This window comes from Lissotriton helveticus, chromosome 1_1, assembly GCF_964261635.1.
Source record: "Lissotriton helveticus chromosome 1_1, aLisHel1.1, whole genome shotgun sequence".
In the NCBI taxonomy this organism is placed as follows: domain Eukaryota; kingdom Metazoa; phylum Chordata; class Amphibia; order Caudata; family Salamandridae; genus Lissotriton; species Lissotriton helveticus.
The window spans coordinates 1,405,711,122-1,405,723,546 of record NC_136057.1 but is presented as its reverse complement, the minus strand read 5'-3'; the positions used below and the strand labels follow the sequence as shown (position 1 = coordinate 1,405,723,546).

At 49.1% G+C, this 12,425-nt stretch overlaps 1 protein-coding gene and 1 long non-coding RNA gene across 51 annotated transcripts in view; one reads left to right on the top strand and one right to left on the bottom strand.

Moving 5' to 3' along the window:
- The window catches only part of NFIX (nuclear factor I X), a 5,476,577-nt gene that overhangs the window by 1,505,299 nt on the left and 3,958,853 nt on the right, over positions 1-12,425 (top strand). The gene's annotated exons all lie outside the window — the stretch shown is intronic.
- Positions 5,893-12,425, bottom strand: part of LOC144826393 (uncharacterized) — a 221,700-nt gene continuing 215,167 nt past the window's right edge. Inside the window, exons 3-4 of the long non-coding RNA XR_013609815.1 lie at positions 9,547-9,624; positions 5,893-9,150 (exon numbers count right to left, since the gene is read on the bottom strand). This is a non-coding gene — a long non-coding RNA (uncharacterized LOC144826393). The remainder of the gene's footprint in view (positions 9,151-9,546; positions 9,625-12,425) is intronic.

Genomic DNA, 12,425 nt, shown 5'->3' with positions numbered 1-12,425 from the left:
TGGGAATTAAACGTTCACCAACATCAGGTATTTTCACAAAAGGAACCTTTTCGGGACTTAAGTGGTATGTGTACTTCGAAGGGAATCCCGAAGGATGTTTACCTCCCTTCTCAGTGGCAGCAACAGCTGCCAAGATGTCACTATCAATCTTACTTTTGGACCGTGTAACTGCTGCAACTAAGTATGTAGACACTGCTGATTTCGCTGCTTCATCAGCAAGCGAGTTACCGACAGCGTGGACTCCCACGCGCTGATGGCCAAGAGTATGAATTACAAAAACGAGCGGCAACGAAGCCTTAAGCTCTGCCACTCGAACCCAGATCAATTTATGTTTTATTGTGCTACCCTTGGAATCACGAAAGTCATTCTGAATCCAAAAGAACAAGTTTTCATTGTAAGACTGGACACAGTAGAAAGAATCACTTACAATAAGAGTAGTAACACTAGGATCTGCGTACTCCAACGCTAGTAAAAGAGCACGAAGCTCTGCCAATTGTGCGGTGCAATCTCCAAGCGGCAACGTGTGCACTTCCCTGGATATGAACTCATCGTTCAACATAGCACCGACCACAATGGCGCATGCGGAAACGTAGGCATGTTTAGAGCCATGCGCAACCTGCGCCGAACCATCAGTGTAAATGATGCAATGGAAGTCCTCCAAAGGTCGCATAGCTAGAGGAGCAGGGTGAATAAACTCATACTGCAAGTACTCCTGCGACCGCAACGAGGCGTCAAAAATAAACGTGACATCCGTGGACGTCAAGGACGCAGCCCACTGAATCCACCGAGGGTGCAAAGCTTTTGAATTTGGTACACTGGCTTTCGTGACTGCCTCCAAGTGAGGACAGGGTGTTACAACCAACATGCGTTTCCCTTGTGACAGAGCTCGTTCTTTAAGAATAGCCATCTGTACAGCTGTTAAAACCTTTTCCACAGTGGGAAACCGCATCTCAGCCGAAGTGTACAAGTGTGACTTGTAAGCAATAGGTACTGTCAATCAATCAATCAATCAATCAAGCCATTTGTATAGCGCACTACTCACCCGGGAGGGTCTCAAGGCGCTTGGGGGGAGGGGTATGCTACTGCTCGAACAGCCAGGTCTTGAGTTGTTTCCTGAAGTCGAGATGGTCCTGGGTCAGCCGAAGGTGGATGGGGAGGGAGTTCCAAGTCTTGGCAGCCAGGTAAGAGAAGGATCTTCCTCTGGCGGTGGCTCTTCGGATGCGTGGTACGGCTGCGAGGGCGAGGCTGGTGGACCGTAGCTGGCGGGTGGGCGTGTAGAAGGTCAGGCGGTCATTGAGGTACTTGGGGCCCAGGTCGTGGAGAGACTTGTGTGCGTGGGTGAGGAGCCGGAACGTGATCCTCTTGTCGACGGGGAGCCAGTGCAGGTTCCTCAGGTGGCTGGAGATGTGGCTGCGTCGGGGGACATCCAGGATGAGTCGGGCGGAGGCGTTCTGGATGCGCTGGAGTCTTTTCTGTAGCTTGGCTGTGGTTCCGGCGTAGAGGGCGTTTCCGTAGTCCAGTCGGCTGGTGACGAGTGCCTGGGTGACAGTCTTCCTGGTCTCGGTCGGGATCCAGCGGAAGATCTTACGAAGCATACGCAGGGTGTTGAAGCACGATGAGGAGACGGCGTTGACTTGTCTGCTCATCGAGAGGGAGGGGTCCAGGATGAAGCCCAGGTTGCGTGTGTGGTCGGTTGGCTTGGGTGCGGTGCCCAGGGCTGGGGGCCACCAGGAGTCGTCCCAGGCGGAGGGCGAAGATCCCAGGATGAGGACTTCCGTCTTGTCCGAGTTCAGTTTCAGGCGGCTGTCCTTCATCCACTCGGCGACGTCTTTCATCCCTTCATGTAGGCAGGTTCTGGCGGTGTCGGGGTCTCTGGTGAGGGAGAGGATCAGCTGGGTGTCGTCGGCGTAAGAGATGATGTTGAGGTTGTGCTGGCGTGCGATGGCTGCGAGAGGTTTCATGTAGATGTTGAAGAGGGTGGGGCTGAGTGAAGATCCTTGCGGGACGCCGCAGATGACTTCGGTGGCCTCGGAGCGATACGGGGGGAGGCGGACTCTTTGTGTTCTTCCGGCGAGGAACGAGATGATCCACTCCAGTGCCTTTTCTTGGATACCGATGTTGCTGAGGCGCTGGACTAGGGTGCGGTGGCAGACCGTGTCGAACGCAGCGGAGAGGTCCAGGAGGATGAGGGCCACTGTTTCCCCCTTGTCGAGCAGGGTCCGGATGTCGTCAGTGGCTGCGATGAGGGCGGACTCGGTGCTGTGGTTGGCTCTGAAACCGGACTGCGAGGGGTCGAGGGATCCGTTCGTCTCGAGGAAGGCGGTCAGCTGTCTGTTGACGATCTTCTCGATGACTTTAGCAGGAAAAGGGAGGAGCGAGATGGGGCGGAAGTTTTTGAGATCGGTGGGGTCCGCTGTAGGTTTCTTCAGGAGGGCGCTGATCTCGGCGTGCTTCCAGCTCTCCAGGAAGGTGGCGGTGTTGAAGGAGGCGTTGATGATGTTCCGGAGTTGGGGTGCGATGGTGGAGTCGGCCTTGTTGAAGACGTGGTGTGGGCAGGGGTCGGTCGGTGATCCGGAGTGGATGGTGTTCATCGTGCGGGCTGTGTCTTCGGTGGTCACCGTGGTCCAGGTGCGAAGGGTGGCGGTGGGGGGCATTGGTTCGACGGTTGGGTGCGTGGGTTGGGCGCCGAAGCTGTTGTGGATGTCGGCGATCTTGCGGTGGAAGAACGAGGCGAGGGAGTCGCAGAGGTCTTGTGACGGAGTGATGTCGTTGGTGCCGGTGCTGGGGTTGGAGAACTCCTTGACGATAGTGAAGAGCTCTTTGCTGTCGTGGGCGTTGTTGTCCAGTCGTTCCTTCAGGGATTTCTTCTTGGTGGTGCGGATGAGCTGGTGGTGCTTGCGGGTAGCGTGTTTGAGGGCGGTCATGTTGTCGGTGGTCCGGTCGAGGAGCCAGGCTTTCTCGAGGGTGCGGCAGGTCTTCTTGGAGTCCTTGAGGTCGTCGGTGAACCAGGATGCCTTCTTGCTTCTGGGTCTGCTGGGAGGGTTCTTTAGTGGCGTGAGGTCGTCGGCGCAGGCGGTCAGCCACTGTGTGAAGTTGCGGGCTGCTTCGTTGGGGTCCGTTGTGTTGGCGGGTGGGCTCTGGCTGAGGGAGGTGGTGAGCTGGTCTGCGGTGATCTTGCTCCAATTCCTGTGAGGTACCTGTTGCGGGTGGTGGTGGGTCGTGGATCTTTTGAAGCTGAAGTGGACGCAGCTGTGGTCGGTCCAGTGGAGTCCGGTGGCGTGGCTGAAGGTTATGTACTTGCTGGAAGAGAAGACGGGATCAAGCGTGTGGCCAGCGTAGTGGGTGGGGGTGTTGACCAGTTGCTTGAGTCCGAGGTTGGCGAGGTTTTCCAGCAGGGCGGTGGTGTTGCGGTCCTTGTTGTTCTCCAGGTGGAAGTTGAGGTCCCCGAGGAGGATGTAGTCAGTGGAGGGGAGGGCGTGCGGGCTGATGAAGTCTGTGATGTCTTCGCTGAATTGTGTGCGTGGTCCCGGGGGTCTGTAGACGAGGGTGCCTCTGAGGGTCGTCTTAGGGTCGGTGTGAATCTGGAAGTGGAGATGTTCGGCTGCGGCGAAGGAGTCGTTGGCGTCGGTCGTGATGCGGATGGTGTTCCTGTGGACGATGGCGATGCCACCTCCGGTCTGGTTGATGCGGTCCCTCCTGATGATCTTGTACCCGTCCGGGATGGCGATGGCGATGTCGGGTGCAGAGGAGGCGTTCATCCAGGTTTCCGTGAGGAAGGCAACGTCCGGTGATGTAGCGTCGAGGAGGTTCCAGAGTTCCACAGAGTGTCTGTGGACAGAGCGGGTGTTGATCAGGATGCACTTGAGGTGGTTGCTGCTGGTGTTTGTCTTGGCGGGTGCGGGGCAGGTTCGGAGGCAGGTGAACTTGCAGGTGCAGCAGGTGAAGGGTCCATGGGTGCGTCTCGGGGTGGCTCGGCAGCAGGCGTGGGTCCGGCCGGCATTGAGTGCGTTGAGAGTGGCGGCGTCGTAGGTCAGTCGGGTCGTCTTGCCTCGGCGGGGAGGGCCAGATGTCCTGGCGCTGGGCGCGGGCCAGGCGCGGACGGGCGCAGACGGGCTTACCTTTCTCCTTCATTAAAAGTGAGGTACGTGAAACCCACTGTCCCTGGTATTATTCTTATCACCAGGTTGGTATGGTTGTCACGAGTCAGTAAGAACTTAGAAGCGAGCAAATCAGCCTGCAAGGATTGCAAAATGGCTGAATGCTCAGGCAGCCAGCATGATTTCGAAAAAGTTGGTTGTATCAAAGCATACAATGGCTTGATACGCTGGGCATATTCCGGAATGTATGTTCTTCCGAAATTTAAGAAACCCAGCAAAGACTGTATTTTTTTCAGTGTAGTAGGAGCGCGCAACTGTGCGCACTTCTCTAAGAAGTGAGGAGCCAAACCTCTACCTTCATTGTTGAGCTCATAGCCCAAAAACAACACTGTGTGCTCAGCAATGTGCGATTTTGCAAAGTTAAATTTGTAACCCATGTCTGCAAAGTTACAAATAACAGAATTTACACGACACAGATGCTCCCAAATATCGTCGTCTGTGAGATATATGTCATCCACATACGAACAAGCATCTGGGTCGAGTGCCTCCAGAATAGAGACAATGCGAGCGGTAAATATACCAGGACTATTCTTATAGCCCATTGGGAGACGCCGGAATTGTTTTTGGACCCCAGTGCACGTAAAACTGGTCCATTGGGAGCTAAAGCTGTCCAATCTGTGGGCATAAAAACCGTTGGATATGTCAAGCGTTGTCTTAAAACGCTTACGCACGAGACTATCCACAAGGGCAGAGCCGTGAGTATTCTGTACTGCACAGTTACGGCAATGCGAGTTCAAATGCCGGTAATCCAATACCAAACGATATGATCCGTCAGGCTTGGTCACAGTAAAAAGAGGATTATTCATTGGTGACACACAAGTTTCAATAACTCCCTGATATTCTAATTGTTCAAGGATTTCCGCGACGGAAGTTTTGGCTTCACGCCGAATGGGATATTGAGGTTGAGGCTGCGGCTGAGACCGCAACGGAATTTCGTGGCAAGGCGACAATTTATCCCAACCACATTGGTTACGGTACAGAGCCGGTGCGAGAGCCCGAGCCCACTCTTCTGCAAAATGCTGCGCATGCTCTTTCGAGACAGTGTTCGCGAAACTGGGGAGGATTACCTCCTCCCCTCGCGGCGCCGCGAGCACAAAAGGTGGGGGCCAGTCAGCCTCCGAAAGCAAAATATCATACGTAGAAGACAGATTTTCCCAAAATACCCCTTTAACGGTACTCTGTATGTCACCTTCAATTAACAGGACAATTTCATAAAGTCTTTCAGGGGGAGCAAGTCTCGTATCTGCTGTTTCTATTACAACGTAGACATCAGTCGCTATCACCCTCAGTAGTGGACGCAGCGCCTCTCTGACTATGGTAATCTCCGCCGCACTGTCCAGCAAGGTCAGAGCCCACGTCAGATTCCGAAGCCGCGTTCTCACTATCTGTGGCATATCTATGCGCTGTTAAGGCCGCGACTTTCTTTTTCGCAAACTGTGGTCTTTTAGGCGTAGAATCCTCCTGCTTCGCCGTGCCGTCTGTCTGGCGGGACTGGCCACGTCCCTGTTGGCCACCACGTCCCCTACCGCCTCCTCCTCCACCGGTTTTCGGGGCCGATGAGTCCTGAAAGGAACGAGGAGAGCGTTGATCAGAAACCTGAAAACGATCAGGCGATTTAATCATCGCGCGATCGCGCAAATCATAAACTTTTTCAGTCGGCGCAGGAACCTGTGTTGCAGGATAAGAATCCTGAGTCTGCTTTTGTTGCTTCCCCTGTGTCTGTTTTTTAGGCCAATTTTGTTTTTTGGACTTGGGCTGGACATCTGCCGCAGCAGACTGTCCTTGTGGTTGTTTTTTCTCCTTGACAGGAAAATATTTCAGACCTCTACTTGTGCGGCCAATCGTCTTATAGGCGGCCACAACTATCTTCGCTAACTGTCGGGGTTTATCGGCATCGGGTAGAGCAGCCAAAGCATTCGACACCTGAAAGTTCACCGCATCTCCTTTAATATTGGAGAGTATGAGATCACTTACTATCTCAAACGAACCACACAAGCGCATACCCAATTCAACCGCTGCCTCGGGTCCGTGATCATCCTGAACACGTTTAACGATCTCAGGCAGTGCGGTCATAGACGGGGTGCCGAAACACCTCGTATAAACGGCCGCAAAAGTCTTTCCCCAGCTTTCACAGTCAACGAGCTCAGGAGTTAAATCCTTTGGTAAAGTAATCGTCAACATTCTATGTTTATCAGCAGGAGTAGAATTCGGAAACACAGCCTTCAGTTGGTCAAACTTCTCGGCAAGCCAGAAAGGGAAGTCATCGTTATCAACGGGACGCTGACCAAAAACCGAATTTACCATAACCGGATTCAGGCGTAAACCGCCACGTTCCGTTTGAACGGCCCCACCCCCGGGGGGACCACCCGGGAGATGACGACCTATGTATTGCACTAATGCACGAATCACAGCAATCAAGACAACGTGTAGTCTGCGAATATCAGCAAGGGGACAAGCGCCGTGATTCGGGTGCGGGGTAAATCCACCCAAAGCAGGCCAATTTGTACCTGGAATGGAAAGTGGACCTAACCTCGCAGCTGACAAAGAGTGGGGGAGGGCGCCATCAAACCAAACGCGATGCTGCCAATGATCAATAGGTATTTCCAGTGCCCTGTACGGTGTATATTCAGCCGGTACAGGGGAGGGTGTGTAGTGGAGGAACACTTGAGAATTCGCGTCCACCTCCGGAAATGTGACCCACGAGTAAAAGAGCTCGAAAGGGTACGCTGGATCTGCACACACCACCAAAATCACAGCCATGCCTTCCAAAGGGACTTGGTAAGTTTGTAAATGGTTGCGCACCGCAATGCGACTATGCTGCGCAATGGCTACAGCCATGATTCCACCAGAACTACTGAAAAACAAAGGGAACTTTGTAGCACAACTGGGTAGTAAATCAAGGAAACCGTTTAGAAAGAATCAAGCTTGAATAAAGACCTATTTCAAAAAACAGGTAGGTTTCATCGACACCACCGTTTTCCGGAAACGATAGTGAAGGGGTTAAGGTTTGAATGATATACTACTCGAGTGTCATGATATAAGACCACCAACGTGCGGGCGCCATGTAGCAGGGTTTCTGTTCTCCCACAGAACTGTGCACAGAGGATTGGAACCTCAGCGAATTAGGGTGACCCAAAACTCACCTTAGTACCCAACAAACCCCTTACCGAGCTAGCTACAGTGTCTCATTGGTCATAACCAACTCCCAATGTTTAGACAAACCAGAACATGAACTCACCAACCTCAGGTTACGTGGAACACATGAGCACTCTTTCGTTATACAATCATTACAAACCAGAACATGGAGTAAAGAAGAACACGTAAGCATTTGAAATGTTTATTTACTAATGCCGTCTTCTCAGGCGCAGTATCTTAGATAATACAAGTATACATATTATCAACAACAAAGCTACAAGCATAGTTACTAGTCCATAGAAAGCGAACGGTGACAGCATGTTACCATGCTGTAAATTAATAAGGGTTAACAACACTTATTTCTCATCCTCCCTAACTCGCATATTATATTAATAGCTAAGAAGGTCTCTTTGGGTTGAATTAGGGCGGGCCCATACCTCAGTGTCCTAGAATGAAGGGATCACATCAGCATACACCAGCTCTCTCTGCATGCGAACAGCATCAAGTGTGTTTTTGTGCCTCAAGCAAAGCAAATAAAAACCCGCCTCAAGCCCAAAGTTGGCAGAAGCTGCACTTATGTTATGTCTATGAAGGCGCGAAGATCAGACCTCATAACAATTCTGTATCGTGTTGTTCCTGAAACTTCAGCACTCTCTGTACAGACATAGTTTATTAAGCAAAGCTGATATCAGAGTAATAACATATTATTCTCATGTAAACCACCACGAACAACTAGGTTGAAAGCTAAATCAACAATTAAGTGTCGTGTGCAGAAGCAGCAAAAGGAAAAATGGCGTTTAAACATTTAATGAGCCTATGCTAACTTAACACATTATAAAGATATACAGTAGCTATATGACAGTAATGCCCACCTTCCCGGTCTCACTAAGCGATCAACTGGCGGGCCAAGTTGTTAATTTCGGCAAGGTATTGCTGGTCGGGGACTTAAATTATTGGTTCGATGATTTAGCGGGAGGGCCCCAGGTCATTGAACTTTCTGAGCTCCTCTCTCATCTGAATTTCTCTCAACATGTGCGTACCCACACCCACGAAAAAGGACACATTCTGGACCAAATTTGGTCCTACAGTGTATCTTTGTCTATCCCGACGGCAACCCCATGCATCTGGTCAGACCACTATTTAATCCAGTGCTCTTGCACTCTGCATGGCCACTCAAAAGCCTTCATCCCAGTGGGAGGGGTAACTAGGAAATGGAGATCATTAAATAATCAAGATTTCATGAATTCCCTGACCAACTCAATCCCAGCTCCTAGTCATGACCTTAACCTCATGGAAAAAAATCTCTCTGATTGGCTCTTGGCAGCCTGTAATGAGCATGTACCGCTCTCTAAATTCTCCCTTGCCCGTCGTATAGATGCTCATAGATGGTTCTCAGCAGACCTAAAGAAACAAAAATTGGAACTGCGTCAATACGAGAGGAAATGGAGACATGGGTACTCTGATGAAGACAGGGTGTTATATACGACTGCCCGTAGGAACTACAAGAACTCTATATTAACTGCTAGTACATAGTAGATGGCGGAACCTTGATAGAAATGCACCTGATACATAAATTGCCACTATTGTGATTTTTCCCCTTGTCTAAACCCTTGGGCGGGGATTATGTGCACACCGATACGACACCCGCCAACACAATGCCAGTTCTAGCCAGAACTTAAAACATGAATTGAATGAAAGCACAGGTGCACCATAAATTAGAAAAGTGCTCAAACAACACAATTATCACAGAAGCACAAATAGTGATGTCCAGAGGTCTGGTTTGTTTGGATGATTTATTCATCAACAGAAAGAAAATGAACAGCCGACGCGTTTCGTCCCAGATGGGACTTCTTCAGGGCTGTATTTACAAAAGAAAAAACATAAAAATACAAATAAAAATTTGGACCATTAAATAACTCAGCCGAGCATGAAATAGTCACAATTTTAAAAAACATTGTAAGAATGTCATACAAAGTACAATTTTGGTTTGCTACATTCCTGAGCTTATCAAGTCAGTAATACCCCAAGACAGCATAGGTTTAAGGTACAATACTTTAAGGGTGACACTCATTGATAGAACGAAAATACAATATAGACGGATACATGTTAAAATTACATTCTTAGAGAAATTCTCATGGATTGGATGGGTAATAAGGAGTAAATAATCAAACATCTTTTATCAATGATGGGAAGGTGACAAGTGAAGTATCATAAGGTCACCACTAACAATTGAGAAAAGAAGAACCACACCTACCAATAATCGAATATCAAATCCTTGGCGGTGTGTAGAGGCCAGTTGGTTGCAGTCCGTTGTATAATTTCTGTTTTGAGACTAAGTAAAAGAAATAAGTAAAAGATTGAGAAGAGCGGGAGGGAAATTCTGACCTGGAAACACCTAACAAATTCAAAGCTTTGCCAAACGTTCAGTGTCAAAAGGACTATTCTAATATTCTCAAGACAAGGATCGAGGGGAACTTACTGTTAGTAAGCGTAAGATATAATAGTCTTTAGGTGATTTCAATCCTATGTGGTCGTTTTTGCAGCTGGGCTTGGAAATGTACTGTTAGAAAAGGATGCAAACAATCTATTAAAATTCCAAATTTAATATGTATAGTCCTTGCTGAACAGACTAAGACAAAGAGAAACAGTCCTCTTCTCGAGGGACTGCTTCAGCAAAGTAAGTAGTTGTTGCGGTTGATACAACATACTTATCACATGTGAATTATAAATATTATCTTGTGACTCCGGCTTACCTAAAATGAGCTATCAACGATGAAAGGAAAGTTAATTTCACTCCAAAAGCAAATGGGAATAGATGTGGGGTGCACCAACCATGAGATGTGCACCTCAATCTGAGTGATGAGAAAAAGAGCAACAGCTTAAATTAAACACTGAGATAAGTGAGTTAAATGAAGCTACGAGAGATTGCTGAACGAAGTGTATGCTGAAGCACTAGCTGCGTGACTGATTGCAATTTACGCCGCTCTACTTTTAAAAATATCTGATCTTAGCCGAGCAGCGCTGGGAAACGATTGTATGTTTTGAGCGCGAAAAACACCTCACTTTTAAAACTGCACCGCGTCAATTGATTTTAAAATTGCACTGTGTGATGAAAACTGTGAATCACCTCGGTAAGATCCTCTTTCTAAAATACCTGTTGACCCCTGTAGCCCCGGTCCACCACAAGCGCTAGGCTTGTTTGTGTGGAGGGTGCAGGGCGGTACCTTCTTCCGGCTTTCAGGCTGGGGCAGGCATTGATTTGGTAACGAATGTGTAGAGGCGGAGCTGAAGACTAGCCCGTCCTCTACATAAACCAGGCACTCACTATGAAGTGCAGCGAATACGCGCAGCGCCCGCGCCACAGCCGCGCCAAAGACAAGCCTAAGACCAGCCCGTCTGGGCCCGTACGGGACAGTACGGGGCATGGGGCAGATAACTATACTCCACCAGTCCGTCACATCTCAGGTATGGGTTCCAACCAACTAAGAGCCTTACGGCCTGCAATACACAGTAACTGCACCGTGCTAACGCCATCTGATAGCACACACTGTACGAATTGCAACTTCTCCATTTCTAATATTCAACCATATCCTGACCCTGGAATTTGTACTCAAAGACCACCCCAACGATCAAAGCAGGCCTCCTGTGAATACTCCTTTCTTAGCGTTAACTGTAGATCCTTGCCGCAGCACAAACTCGACATCTTCAACCTCTTGCTAGATGAAGTACCTAGTGTCCTGTTCCTAACGGAAACATGGCTACACGAAAGTTCAGGGCCAGACATAGCAACCGCCCTCCCCTCTAACTACGCTATCGTAAGAAGAGACAGACAAGGCCAAGTAGGTGGAGGTATTGCGATTATTTTTCGCAAAGATTTTACCTGCAACTTGGAACCAGTTAATATTCCCGACTGTGAAGCCGCTTCTTTTAAAATTACCCTAAACCCCAACTTCACACTCTCCGGTCTCCTAATTTACAGGCCACCCGGGAATGCCAACACTTGGGCAGCTAACCTAGCAAATTATATCATCCCTTTCCATCTAGATTACAAAAACTTCACACTCCTTGGTGACTTAAATTTGCACTTTGAGGACTCAACAAACGTGACATGTTGTAACCTAATCGACGACCTAGCTGCACTCAATCTGACACTACTCAACTCAGGACCTACGCATAAGGCAGGACACCTATTAGACCCCATTTTTTCCAACATTCCAGGACTAAAATGGATGCAAACCAGCCCCATATGTTGGTCAGACCATCATCTCCTTCGCTTCTGCCTCACTCTACCCAATGCCCCCCCAATAAACATGGCCGGGCCAGCTAACTCCATGAGAAACTGGAAACTTCTTGATATCGAAAAACTGAACCAAACCCTCACTAACAGACCGCCCACCCATGACCAGAATAGGGAAAGTATAGCCAAAGCCACAAATTTATGGCTGGAGAACGCAGCCGACATATGCCTTCCTCGAATTCAGGCAAAAAGAAACATCTATCGCCCCCCAGCCCCCTGGTTCAATGAACTCCTTAAATCGAAAAATCAAAATGCAAAGCCCTCGAAAGGCAGTGGCGAAAAGACTACAACCATGATAAAAAGATGATATATAATGAGGCCAGAAACGCGTACCACTCTTCCTGCATTAAGGCCCGAGCCCTATATGTTGCCAACACTATAAACACCGCCGCAAACAAAGCAAAAATACTATTTAACACAGTAAAGGACCTTGCAGGTGCTCAAACAATTGCTACGACTCGTCCTTTAAATAAAAAACAATGCCAGGACCTTGCCTCCTTTTTCAAAGAAAAAATAGAAAAAATCATTCTTAACATCAATTCCATCTCCGAGGAAAATGGCCCACAGGAAGATATCCTCGTGAAATCGGACAAAATGAACATCTTAGAGAAATGGCCTCCTATAACCGTGGATTCCCTAAAATCCTCCCTCAAGTCCATCTCATCAGGCTCCCCTCGTGATCCAGTACCCGTTAGTGTCCTAAAACAGCTTGACACCACCTCCCTGACTATTATAGCAGACACTCTAAATTCCTCTCTCCAATTCTCCACAGTCCCATCACATTGGAAACACGCAATGGTAAACCCACTCCTGAAAAACCCTCAGCTGACCCCGCC